At 37.5% G+C, this 14371-nt stretch overlaps 1 long non-coding RNA gene across 1 annotated transcript; it reads right to left on the reverse strand.

Moving 5' to 3' along the window:
• Positions 1-12556: 12556 nt before the first annotated feature.
• Positions 12557-13757, reverse strand: LOC129725019 (uncharacterized). The gene is made up of 2 exons (XR_008728003.1): positions 13652-13757; positions 12557-13294 (listed from the first exon to the last, which is right to left on the reverse strand). It is a non-coding gene; the product is annotated as an uncharacterized LOC129725019 (long non-coding RNA).
• Between the last annotated feature and the right edge of the window lie 614 nt (positions 13758-14371).

The raw sequence follows: 14371 nt of genomic DNA on the forward strand, positions 1-14371 counted from the left end.
TGCAAAAATCACCTCTGTAGAGGTTCGTTCGTTTACCTGGGTTGATGCAACATTCACTAGTATATATTAAACGAGTGAAAGGGAACCCGGTTACAATTCCGGAGCCTGTTGAGTATACGTTTGCATTGGCGTGCACACCGGAAACGGTAGCACCTTTGTAATCATGGCAACATGAATCCTTTCCTTCGAGAGGCCAACAAGAGATATCGGAAGAGTTTTCTTTCTGTTTAAAAGTCATACTAGCCATGGAAGTCTTTCATAGAGAGATATGGTTGGACAGGCTGGTAGAGCATGGTATTAAATTGCTGTGTCGATATTCTCTTCTTAAACCTTGAAAATCGAAGACTGGGGCACGCAAACTTTCAACAGCTTGTACTGAATCCGCAGCAGGTTTTCAAGGTTTAGAGTCTCAGTCGATAGATCAATGTAGGTAAGGGAAGTCGGCAAATTAGATCCGTAACTTCGGGATGAGGATTAGCTCTGAAGACTGGGATGACTCGGGCTACGAGGCTGCCGGGTCGCGGATCTGCTCCCAGTTCGTGCGGGTGTCGCGCCGTGGACCTGCCGGCGCTTCTGCCTCAACGCACTCCGGGGCGTCCGGCCGTGTGGTGGTGTGGGCCGCCCGAGTTCATAGTTCATAGTTTAAACAGTCAATTCAGAACTGGCACGGCTGAGGGAATCCGATTATCTATACAAAGTGGCGAAATACCGATCGTTAAGGGACCATCCATTAATGATGTCACGCGTTTAGGGGGGGGAGGGGGTTTCAATCATGGTGACATGTTATGACATATGGGGGAGGGGGGGGGTTAGCTTGAGTGTGACATCACATTTTAACTCAAAAAATAAATAAATAAATAAATAAAAAAGTCACATACCTAACCACAGAGTTCAACTCAGAACTATTCATGATATTTGCTTCATTCATTTATAGTTCTACGATCCCTTTTTTGCTTAAGATTTGCTTTAGATAAAATAAATGATAATTTTTTTTTCACGTTTAAAAGCATAATGTTCGTTAATTCTGTTTTACCGTGCATGTTCGTTTATGAATGACAGCGCAATTACATTACTTTTTAGTGTCTCTCAATCCAATCAATACAAAAATTGTGACAAAACGTAAATAAAAATGCTTGGCTATTATAACATGTGGAGAAGATTTGGATTGCGAATTGATTGAAGAAGAGGAACTAAATATTGATGGTCTTTCAAGAATCAGCAATGATGCTGCAGTTACTGTCTCGGCTTCCTATGTCGTCGATATGCGACTCCATCAACAGCATCCCCCTTTTCTAGTTATCTTCTATAATATTCTTTTCCTTTTAGTTTCAGTTTTTCTTTCAGTAAAATCGTTCTTATTGAGAAACAATGCATTCCTAACAAATTTCTCGATTTTCAATCAATTACTACCAAAAAAGGGGAAGGGGGGGGGGTTATAAAAACGTTACGTAACTAAGGGGGGGGGGGGTCAAGGAAGTTGTGACAGCTTGTGACACGGGGGAGGGGGGGAGTTATTTTTTCCAAAGTTTGCGTGACATTATTATGGGTCGTCCCTAATAGTGTTGTTTTGCAAAAACCTAAAGCTTGATATGTTGAAGCAAGGTTTCACTACCGTTTCTAATTTAGCCTGTGTCTGTCACCGTTACCCTCGATAAATCCGGAACAAATGTCCCCTACTGTCCCAAAAACTATGATAAATTTGTGATCCTTTAAAAAAGATTCGATCAAATTCGGTTTAGATCTTGCGGAATGGCAGGTAAAAGAATTTTCATATTTTCGGCTCTGGAGGGGTCAGGTACGCAAGTGTTAATTAAAAATGTCAAATAATTTAGAATGTTAACAATATAATAACTGAATACTAATGTTTTTTGATGCTGATGCTGGAAAATAGTTTTCTGGGCATTGGTGCATTCTGGGAAACGGTCTTCTGGTAACTAGTACTTTCAGGGGCTTAGAATTCTGGTAACTAGTTTATTCTGGGATTTGGTATTCTGGAGAATGGTTCATTCTGGGGAAAATCTTCGACACTTTATTTTCTGGGGAATGGTTTTCTAGGAAAAGTCGGACAACCATTTTCCACTTCGTTACTGTGATTGATAACTACCCTGCCACCAGTAGACGTCAAAAAGAGCTGCGACCACTGTTCGCCTATATTGATCGTGGCGTTGATGTTCCTGTATTGCAATGGCGTAGTCAGAGAGAAGAAGGGGGGGGGGGGGGAAGAGGTAGTATTAAATTTCATCCATATATAAAACAATGGATTTATATCTGTCTGTCAGTCTGATACTAACAGACTGCCACGCTGCGGCAGATCAACCACCTATGAAATGCCGATCACCGAAGCATTACTGCATTTTTTGCCGCTATCGACTGGTTCGGTGTTCTTGATGGCCGCTGCGCTGATTTTATTGCACAAAATCATGCACGCAATCGACCGAGAGTTCCATAGAGTTCATTAAACAGTAAGCATTGGATGATCCGCGAGCTCCGCTTGTTGAACACGAAAAAAAAGCTGCACCAAAGACTTACTCCAAATTGCGTGAGTACTAGAAAAAATTTAACACAGCGTACAAGAGGACCAGCAGAGTAGTTTTAGAAGACATCTGCATAGTATACACTCCTATACTCCCAGATGGTCTCGAGGTACGATGCTGGCCTAAACGAGTCAGTCGTCGTAGGTTCGAGTCTCGGCTCGGGAGAGACTGTTAGTGTCAATAGGATCGTAGCGCGAGCCCTGAAATTGTCCTGTACACTAAACAGTCGGCTGCGAAGTCCGTGTAGAAATAAACAGAAGGTCAAGTTCCGAATCGGAATGCAGCACCAAGGCTCGAGCTCTCGAACTTCGAGTCGAAGAAGCTCTGCCAATTCTTTGCTGAAAAATCCGCGCGAACTTTTTGCAACGAAGTGATTCCGGCTGTCCAATAACCCAGGCTGATCACAACGCCCCGCTTATAGTTGGTAATAATCTAAGCAGACTCAATATTGACAAAACAATGATCAATCAAAGAAATAGTTATCGGTTATATATTTGCGGACTGAATTTCAATATTTATTTCCAAAAAAAAAAAAAAAAAAAAAATTAGTAGAGTATAACGGAAACCGATAACTATTTCTTTGATTGATCTCAATCACTCTGCTAAGACGCTCGTTATAGATTTTCTAGAAAACAATGATCTCTCGAGCCTCGAGAAAATCGGGCCTGGATTGAATTCCGGCTACGTTTTTAAAATAGAATATTGAAAATCTGCTAACCCCTCTTCAGCTTGTGTTTGGTCTGTCCCTGTCAAGCGGAATATTTTCGTCTGCTGGAAAACTACATACATGTTTCCGGTCCACAAAAAAGGAGACCGAAAGGATATGAACAACTACGGAGGAATATCAGCATTGTTTGCCACTTCCTTGTTATTATGACTCCTTTCCTTTGTTATCACACTGCAAACAACACCTGAACGAGGATCAACACGAATTCATCTTGGGTAGACCAACAACTTCAAATCGCTTGTGTCTCACATCGTATGTTGCGGAAAGCCTGGTAGATCACGCTCACATGGACGTCATTCATTCCGATTTGACATCCGAAATCCCATAAGGCAGCCACTTGAGACCGTTAATCTTCTTATTGCACTTCAATGATGTTAACTACGTACTTTAATTGCCCTCGTTTATCGTTCGCTGACGCTTTGAAGCATTATATGAAAATCGGTTCCATGGTGAATGCAATCTGCCTCCAGCAAGAGTTAGACGCCTTCGTGAGTTGGTACAACCTTAACAGTATCCTTGTTAATCCTAATTCCTTCGCTCGTAATCGTCATCCTGTCATCTTCAACTATCAGCTCGGTGGTACCGAAATTCAACGTGTCGACCAATAAAAGATCTCGACGTTATCTTGAATAGCCAACTATCGTTTAAACGACATATTTCCTACATACTGCCGTGAAACGCATATCAGTCCCATCTGCGAAATCATCGAACGGAGAAAACTCCGATAAAGATCTTGAATGTTTAATTCAATAAAATACGAACCGCTTGGAATATTAATGTTTTTTTCTACTCAGATTGATGGATTTTAATGTTTTTGTTACTTTCGTTTCATAAAAAGTCAATTTATAACAATTACAATGGAATAAATTATAGTGGAACTGATATGCGATTATTTTGCATTACAGCGTGTTAAATAATCGCCTTTTTTTTAATAGGGGGGAGTTTTTAATGATTTATTTATGTACTAAAATATCTATTCAGAATTAGTATTGTGTGTTCTGCCAAATTGGTCGATTTGTCAATCAAATGGTGACATTTCAACACTATCATATATATTTGTACACTTTTTAGTATTATTGAATGTTATTAGCTTTCGCAGTTAAGATAATGTAATTGTAGGAAAATTATTAAACCTACTTGTCAAGAAAAAAAAGGAATAAAACGAAACTTAAAATAAACTTAAAACTATCTTACTGACTATAAAGTGAGCTAATCGTTGCAATCGAGGATTGCAACGATTTTTGTCGGAATTTGTTGATAATTTGGCTTGACATATTTTCTAATGTTTCTACATTAGTGAGCATATGTAGCTCGTTCGTGCTAAACCAGGGAGGACGCTTCAAAATCATTTTCAAAAGTTTATTCTGAATCCTTTGAAGTGTCTTCTTCCTGGTTGCACAACAACTTGTCCAGATGGGAACTGCATATAACATTGCTGGTCTAAATATTTGTTTGTAAATTAACAGTTTATTCTTGAGACAAAGTCTAGAATTCCTGTTGATAAGAGGATATAAACATTTGATATACTTATTGCACTTTGACTGGATATTTTCAATGTGCTCCTTGAAAGTAAGATTCTTATCATAAATTAGCCCTAAGTATATAACTTGATCAGACCAATTTAAGACCACACCGTTCATCTTAATATCGTGGTTATGGGTGGGTTTGAGAAATGAAACTCTTGGCTTATGAGGAAAAATAATTAACTGTGTTTTAGAAGCATTAAGGGAAATCTTCCATTTTTGTAAGTATGAAGAAAATATATCTAAACTTTTTTGAAGCCGACTGCATATAACACGAAGGCTTTTTCCTTTTGCGGAAATGCTTGTATCGTCACAAAACAGAGATTTCTCACAACCTGGTGGTAAATCAGGAAGATCAGAAGTAAAAATGTTATATAAGATTGGGCCCAAGATACTCCCCTGAGGCACACCAGCTCTAACAGGCAATCTATTAGATTTACCATTTAGATAGTTAACCTGGAGAGTGCGGTCAGTTAAATAACTTTGTATCATTTTTGTGAGGTAAAGCGGAAAATAATCGCCTTAAAATCCCAGTCTTTATGACCACTGAGAATAAATCAGTTTGTTGCTGTTTATAGTTACCAAACTTCTTAATTTTGCTTGAAGAGAATCATTCTTAAAGTGTGAAAATATTGTTTAATCGTGCAAAACATCCTCATCAGATCTGATTCGTGCTTGTTACGCTTATGAAGATAGCTTTATTGAAGATTGTCTCAGTTTTGATCTGGCTCTTTTTGATGACTTTTTATTTAGTTTTTCGTGTAGTTTTACTCAACATTAACAAGGAAGAATAGAATGTTGTGTAAAAAACTTTGAATATATATTTTTTATAATATTCATTGTGAGACTAGTATGCGATTACTTTTAGGATGGGACAAACTGAGCTGATATTTTTTGAAAATTTTTCAGAACAAACTATGTTATTTTTCACATTTATTTTCTAATGCATTGCCGATTCTAGCCTCTGATGGTCATAACTCAAAATCGATGAAAATTCAGATGGGACTGATATGCGTTTCACGGCACTATTGTGGATAAGGCTTGCAGAAATTTGGGATTCATTTTCCGCATCGCAAGGGTTTCTACTCGCTCTCGAATACTGTTCCGTTATCTGGCGACCATATTACCAAAACGGGATGATAAGGATTTAATCGGTTCAACGTCGATACTTACGCTTTGTTCTTCGTTTACCGAGTTATAAAAGCCGATGCCGACTAATTCACTTGGAGACTCTACAAGCGTAAATAAACGTCGCAAGGGTTGGGTTTTCCGATTTGGTTTGTTTTGACATACCTCTATCCGCTAAAGGAAAAAGCTTCCATAAAAACGAAACATCATTTTCTGCAAACCCGAGAGTTAATAGAGTAAATGGAACCAAAATGTCATAGACGTAAGTCACTTATTGCAACCAATTTTTCCGGGAAACAGTTCAAAATGATCAAGATTATGCAACGAATCTAACAATCGACACCAGATGCCATTTCTTAATCCAAGGTGGCAACTTTTGGTTTCTGGAAACAGCCCAAAATGGCCGGTATTTTCGGAACCACAATGATGCTTAGAGGACATTCTACGTTGACGTAATTATACGTCATCCTTAGTGATTACCACGAATCTGGAATGTGATAAACAGGTGGTTTTTCGTTTATTTTTTTCTTGTCGCCAATTATGTGGTGCTTAACCGAAAAGAAATAGTCTGTATTTGTAATATGCACATGCGTTCTTTATTTTCCACTTCACTCTCGAACCGTGCTGGTTTATACAGAAGAATAATTCTGTCAGATCACCACACTTAGAACTACCACTTCGTTCACAATCCTTCTGTTTTCATTTTGTATTTCTCGAAACAAATTTAGGGGGAAATTTGGGTATAGAGCTCTATGGCAATATTTTAGAGAAAAACTTTCTTCTACAAAGTTGTTTTTTGAAAAATTATCAAAAATTAGGGCAACCCAAACTTTCGATGAAATCAAGTATCTAACTTTTTTATTTATGTAGATAGAAGCAATTGTTCTACAATATTATAACTCCGGTAATTTTAAGTAACTTTGAACAAAAAAAATTATCTATCTTTGGAAAAAAACGATTTATATTGAAAAAATACATTTTGCGCTTTAACTTTTTTTATTTGAATTTTTACCTTAAAACTATCTTCGAACGACATTTAAAGCCTTTTAAGAGAATCAATTTACAATACCGACATCATGAATACCTCAATTCTACTCAAAGTTATAAATGTTTTTCATTACAAAATATGCGTTTTTCATTCTTTTGGAGCAAACATAAAAGTATCTCTTGGTCACAATTTGAAGGGCATATTTGACTCTATAAATGGAGAAATTTTTAAAAATATGTTATTTTTGAAATTTGAGTAACTTCAATTTAAAAACATGACAAAAATTACAATAATTTTATATATTATGCATATAAAAGTACACAGATTCATTTTTTGGTATTTTTTATTAAAACCATTTTTTTGAAGTAGAATACTTCTCTCAGGAAGTTCGGCTACATAGGGATGTGAAATGAAAATCTAAAACCGAAAAAAGTGAAAAATATGTCCAATTTCAAATGCTAATAAATCGGTTAATATTCGATGGATTCCCTTCGTTCTTGCAGCAATAGATTGGAAAATCTTCTAAGATTCTTCCCAAAATTAGATAATTGTAATTTTATTATTCACACTATTGTACTATTGAAAATAGTCAAGCCTTGTCAAAACGAAAAATTCGACCTCTGATTGGTCGTTATATGCTTGCTTCCCAAGCACGGTCGTCAGGATCATATACCTTGCAATTGAAAACATGCTATTTGGCCTATATTGGCCTGTTTCAGCCGGAGCCGCTCATAATAGTTCTAGACAGCGACAACAGCAGTCGTCCTTCCTTAGCAGCAGCACTAGCCCTGAGGTTGGTCACCACGTCTCAGGAGCAGCGCGGTTTTTCTCAGCGTGTGTCGCCAGACAGCCATTATTCTCCCCGTGTTGGGGCAGCATGAAGATTGCCATCAGGAAATCCAATTTTGGAAATCAAAATGCCTTTTTCAAGGCAAATAAACAAGTCATTGAAAGTTAATAATTTTTGTCAACTGTACTTTTACAACTTTTTACTTTTACTTTATTTAGTAAACCCCCCACTGTAGGGGCAGCGCAAAGGCTGCGATCAGCATAACCAACTTTGAATAACAAACTGCCCTGTTAGACCGCATTCACAAAGACAGTTAGTTCGACTATGCAGAGCTAATATGAAGTCGATTCAATCAATCAGCAGTAACAGAATTTGGTCGTCTCTCAGTTGCCAAGTTGCAACATGATGCAACACGCAACAACGAGCAAACGAAATCGCTTGATGTTACAAACCGCAATAAGATACGGGTTAAAACCGTTGCGTGTGTGAGAGCACCATCGGTGTTTATTCGCTGGATACAAAAATCAAATGCGAATTGTGGAATAATTTGTCTAAAGAACATAAGGAAATGGTAAACCTGAACTGAAAGACGTAGCACCCTTCGGCTATAAAAGTGTGTTTCTGGGAAAACTAGCTACATTCATTAGTTGGAAGGTGAACTGGATGGACCGTCCACAACGTTGACAGCAGTAACAGCAGATATCGGCACTCAGCAGTAACATACCATAGAAGCGGGTTGCGCCTGTGGTTGCCTTCAAATTAAACAAATCACTTGCCCTGTGGTTGGTCATCACGTCTCAGAAGCAGCGCGGTTCTTCTCAGCGTGTGTCGCCAGACTGCCATTATTCCCCCACTGTTGGGGCAACATGAAGATTGCAATCAGGAAATCCAATTTTGGAAATCAAAATGCCTTTTTCAAGGCAAATAAACAAGTCATTGAAAGTTAATAATTTTTGTCAACGCAAGCAAGCATTCTGTGTTGCATCCTAGCAATTTAAATCTGTCGCAACCGTCGAATTTACTGAATGTGAAATAGCTTCCAAAGTGCATGTTGTCCGTGTATCTTAATTCCCCCAATGTTATGGCAGCCTAAAAGTTGTTAAAGGCAAATAAACAAATAATTGAAGGTTAACAACTTTCTGGCATCAACACAAGCAGACATTCTGTGCGGGATGCAATCAAATTCTGTTGTAGTTGTCTAATTTTTATTTTTACTTTATTTAGTAAACCCCCCACTGTAGGGGCAGCGCAAAGGCTGCAATCAGCATGACCAACTTTGAATAACAAACGATTAACGTTTATTCACTAAAAATTCATCCAATTCAAAACAGGTTTTTGTCTGAGTACAACAATGTGCACGAAAATAATAGGAGGGTTGTGTGCAAAGCCACGACCGCAAGGTTGAAGTAGAATACTTTTACAAGAAAGATGACCCGGCTGCTTGCGTGTCAGTCATTCTGAAGTAGAATACTTCTCTCAGGAAGTTCGGCTACATAGGGATGTGAAATGAAAATCTAAAACCGATAAAAGTGAAAAATATGTCCAATTTCAAATGCTCATAAATCGGTTAGTATTCGATGGATTTCCTTTGTTCATGCAGCAATAGATTGGAAAATCTTCTAAGATTCTTCCCAAATGAAGATAATTGTAATTTTATCATTCAAACTATTGTACTATTGAAAATAGTCAAGCCTTGTCAAGACGGAAAATTCGACCTCCGATTGGTCGTTATATGGTTGCTTTCCAAACACGGTCGACAGAATCATATTCATAATGAATAATGAATGGTTATTAATAAACTGCAACTGAGGTTTGATGCAAATGCACAGCAGTGTGATGTTTATTACAATTTGTTGAAACTGTGCTTAACAAGCGGTATATACGAAACAAATTCGATTTCAAAATGACTGACACGCAAGCAGCCGGGTTATCTTTCTTGTAAAAGTATTCTACTTCAACCTTGCGGTCGTGGCTTTGAACACAACCCTCCTGTGATTTTTTTTGATCCAAAAAGATCAAAAATTGATCAACTGGTTCAAAAGTTATATATTTTCAAAAATAAAATACATCGAATACAGCCGTTTCTCATGGTCACCCTATTTCGGAACTGGTCACGCAAAGTGATTCAATTGTGCTCAAAATTGCAGGGATGGATCTATGATGAAAAAAATCAAACCCGTATTTTTTCGCTGGGTCGTTAAGGGGACTAGCTCCGAAATAGGGTGACCATAAAAAACGACCATATTCGATGTATTTTATTTTCAAAAATTCATAACTTTTGAACCAGTTGATTGATTTTTGATCTGTTTGGATCGAATTAAAGGAAATTGCTCTTAATTTTTAGAAAAAATACCAAAAAATAAATCTTAGTATTTTCATATGAATAATAAAATTATTGCAATTTTTGTCATGTTTTTAAATTGAAGTTACTCAAATTTCAAAGATAACATATTTTTAAAAATTTCTCCATTTATAGAGTCAAATGTGCCCTTCAAATTGTGACCAACAGATACTTTTTATGTTTGCTCCAAAAGAATGAAAAACACATATTTTGTAATGAAAAACATTGATAACTTTGAGTAGAATTGAGGTATTCACGATGTCAGCATTGCAAATTGTTTCTCTTAAAAGGTCCCAAATGTCGTTCAAAGACAGTTTTAGGGTGAAAATTTAAATGAAAAAGTTAATGGTGTTTTTTCAATATAAATCGGTTGTCAACCTTCAAAGGTTGAGAAAAAAAAATTTTCGTTCAAAGTTACTTAAAATTACCGGAGTTATCACATTTGTAGAACAACTTTTTCTTCTATCTACAAAACTAAAAAAAAAAATACTTAATTTCATCGACAATTTGGGTTACCCTAATTTTTGATAATTTTTAAATGAGCGCTTTATCATGTGTAACAACTTTATAAAAAAAAAATTTTCTCTCAAATATTGCTATAGAGCTCTACTCACACCCCTAAATTTGATTTCTTGACCTATGTGCATTGGTAACGAAGAAATCCAGAATTCAGTGTACACGCAAAACTTTTCCTTATTACCTTAGAAGCAATAGCGCAAAATTGCCTTTAAGGTAACAAACCTATTACTAAAAAGGCAATAAAAATCTTCCCCAGTCAAGTAACAACATATACTGTCAAATATTTAGCACGTGTTACGGGAGTACGACCATCTAATAATGGTCGTGCAACCACATGCAAGATTTTTTCTGTCATAAACTGCTCCCTTTCCATCTCAAGTTAAAAAAAAAAATCACACACCGTCGCATATGTTGCACATGTTACAAGTTTCTTCAATCTCCAATTCATCCGGTGAGCGTGTATTAGTTCGCTCGTTGTATGCATACGGAGTAGAGGAAGAATATGACAAGAGCTGCCAAGCAGCATTTTCCCCGTCATAGAGTATGCAAACGTTGATGATTTCAAAGATTTGAAATGCGTCTTTAAATGACATCACGATCTGTAAACTGCGTTAGAGAAAAACAAAAGCATTCGCTTTCTTGCAAGCTATTCAAAACACATACTCATTGGTTCATGGGAACTCATTTGCACCTGTTTGAAAAAACAAAACTCGTGCCCATTCAGAACAATATTCGCAACTTCGGCAACTCTGTTCAGACAGTATAACATATTTTCATTTCATGTAAACACTGGGGGACGAAACGAAAGTGTTTCTAATTAGACATTTGAGGTTGACGGGTGAAATTCTCATTATGTGGGGATGAAGGGAAGCAAAAATGAATCTGACCGTTGCATCAATACAAATGCAGCGAGTGAAGTCTTGCTAACACATGCACTGCGGTGCTTGGCTGTATGTTCTACTGCAGAAACACATACAAGCGTGTGCCCGTCATTATTTTTGTTACTTTTCGGTTATTACTATTTGTGTATAATGCGCAGTCATAAGACACAATAAGTAATAAAAAATTGCCCTAAGGTAAAAAAATGTTCCCCGTTTGCGTTGGGTGTACGTACAATCCTGGCGGCGAAAAACAAAGATGTCGACGATTTGAATTTTATCATTCGAATTGAAATACTTGGAAATCAACAAATCAATACTTTAAGGGGCAAATGGAAGGGCGAAGGTGTTCTCATTCCGATAAAACAAATCATTTCAAACGATTTAAACGTAGGTAAGGAACGGCTTAAGCAGTGGCGCCTATTTTAATCAGTCGAAGAAAACAGGCCTCAAACTGCTGAATTTTGATCAATATCGACAATTTCAATGATGGAAACGAAGCCTTTGATTGTCTAGCTGTCTTACGAATAAAAGAAATACCGTTAATCACAAAGAAACCTGTGAATAAACTTGAATCCAAACAAATCGACCTATATTGCAGCCATTCAGGAGCCACTTCGAGTGCTGAAAAAAAAAAACGCCTGCAAAACAGATGAAACTGCTTAAAATAGGTTCGGGGTGATTGGAATAGTGTCCCTCGATTGGTAACTTTGATTGATTATTGTTGAAGTTTGATAACTTAGTTCCACAATCTGAAAACAAGTTCTGACAGAGAAAAAGATAGAGAACAGATTGATAAATTCTGTTTGAATTTCACTCAACACATTTCAAGTATTTCGTCTCAATACACAGGCGGTTCCTAAAGCTGCTTAGAATATGTTCCCTACCCTATCTAATATTCGATTTGCCATGCATTTGCAATGACTATAAACAAACTTCAAAGTCAATCTTTGAAAGGGTATGTTGTAACAACTCCTGTTCAAAACTAATTAAATATGGAGAAAAAATTGGGCGCGACAAAGTTTGCCGGGTTAGCTGGTTATCTCTATGAAGAATATAATTTTGTTTAAATAGGTTAATAAGTTGTTTTTTGTAATAATGCACCCCAGTCTAGGACGAGTTGCCGTGTAAGATTGTTATTAAATCCGCTGTTTATTTTTCTAATGTCCAAATTTACCTTTAAATAACTGCAAAAAAATATGTCCCTGTGTCGCTTTTAACACAACCAGATACAGTACAACAATGCTGTTTAAGGTCACAGATAAATTAACAATCGGATACGCTTTTTTCCTACCTAATGATTGCAAAAAATATCAACAGGGTATGCCTTCATGTGATACAGCTGTTGTTATTGGTAACGAACTAGAATAACAAATAAGGCAAGGTTATTTCATGTCCTACTCAGAAATTAAAAGCCAGTTTGCTATAAAAAACAGCTCAAATCGTTTATTGAAGGTGTACAATTCAATTACTGTGATGTGACTGGCCGTTTTCAGCTTTGCTTGTTCATTAATCCTATAGTAAAACAAAACACACAGAATCATACAACCCGTGCCTAGTAAAATCTAGAGACGGCTAAAAGCATCTTGTCTCGCTGCTGTGTTTTACGACCAAATTGACTTAGATTATTCATTCATTTAACTATTGAACTATGGTTTTGGTGGCCGGGCGTGTGGGATTTGCAGATCATCCCAAGAAGAGGAATTTTTTCAGGAACAACAGTTTCTTCAGCTTAAGAAACTCTTGTGGATCTTGGGGATTCACGGTATCGTCACTTGCGGCACCATCCGAGCCCAGGATACCTTCGTCATGGGTGGCAGGTACGGCCGATACCACGGCAAAGGCCAGCAGCATAAGACAGATGGACTGTGAAGTAGAAAATAATGGGGCTTTTAGCGTATATAAGCTACTGATATAAATTCATATTATTATCTGAGGTTAGGTTACTAAAGTTCAATCTTTCACAACACGTTATATTAAAACTATACATTCGAATCGGTGAATAATCGTAATTCCAGAATTTTTATTCCACACACATCATTCGGCATTTTTAATTCATCACAGATATCACTTATATCACTTTCTGCTACTATCCTTCATCTGTTCAATGTTCAGGCAATAACACTGTCAACCAGAGTAAATAAACAATAGCAGTACTGTCCTTGATTCGTTCTAAATTTATTCATCATTCGATGCACTTCAATTAACACCACTGGAACTCACCACAAGTAAGAACTTCATGTTGCTGAATGTTTAAACTTTCGGCTAGCGAGACCTCTTCGGCGGCTTCTCGTTTACTCCGGCGATGGCGACTGTTTGGAGACCAGCTGTTTCGGGTTAGTTTTTATACCACCGAATTGACCGTTTTTAAAATTCAAATCCGCACCTGGGTGCGTTTTTGATCGATGCATGTGCGGCGGTGGTCGGTAACCTTGAGAACATATATCTAACCGAATGGTGATCGTTTCGGGTGGGAAGACGATGGCCAATCCATGCTGCAGCGCACTGGTTTTAGGTTATCACCGAGCGATCCACATTTCTCCTCTCGCATTCACTCGCATGGCCACATACTGCCAATGCGTTAGGAGTGAACATAGTTGTAAATTTTCATCTTTCCATAGCACCGAATGACTATGACTGGGCCAAAATGTAAATGCCATTGATCAAAATCTCCCATACGGACCTCCAACCAATGGCGAATATTGATGAGGGCTTTTTTTAAAGACCGCATCAGCTTTTGTAGCAACTTTCCGCCGAAATAGTGGCTATCAATATGTCCGCGGGTTGTGTCGCTTAGCAAGCAATTAGCATACGGTTTGCTTTGCCTAAGGGCAACGGTAATAAATTATCCGTGAGTTTTCCACCTGATTCTGAACAGTTAGTGCAGCCGTGTTAACTAGTTGTAGCTCGTGAATTTACAGATTGCATTTGTTAATTTGCGTT

This window comes from Wyeomyia smithii, chromosome 2 (assembly GCF_029784165.1).
Source record: "Wyeomyia smithii strain HCP4-BCI-WySm-NY-G18 chromosome 2, ASM2978416v1, whole genome shotgun sequence".
Taxonomy (NCBI): Eukaryota; Metazoa; Arthropoda; class Insecta; order Diptera; family Culicidae; genus Wyeomyia; species Wyeomyia smithii.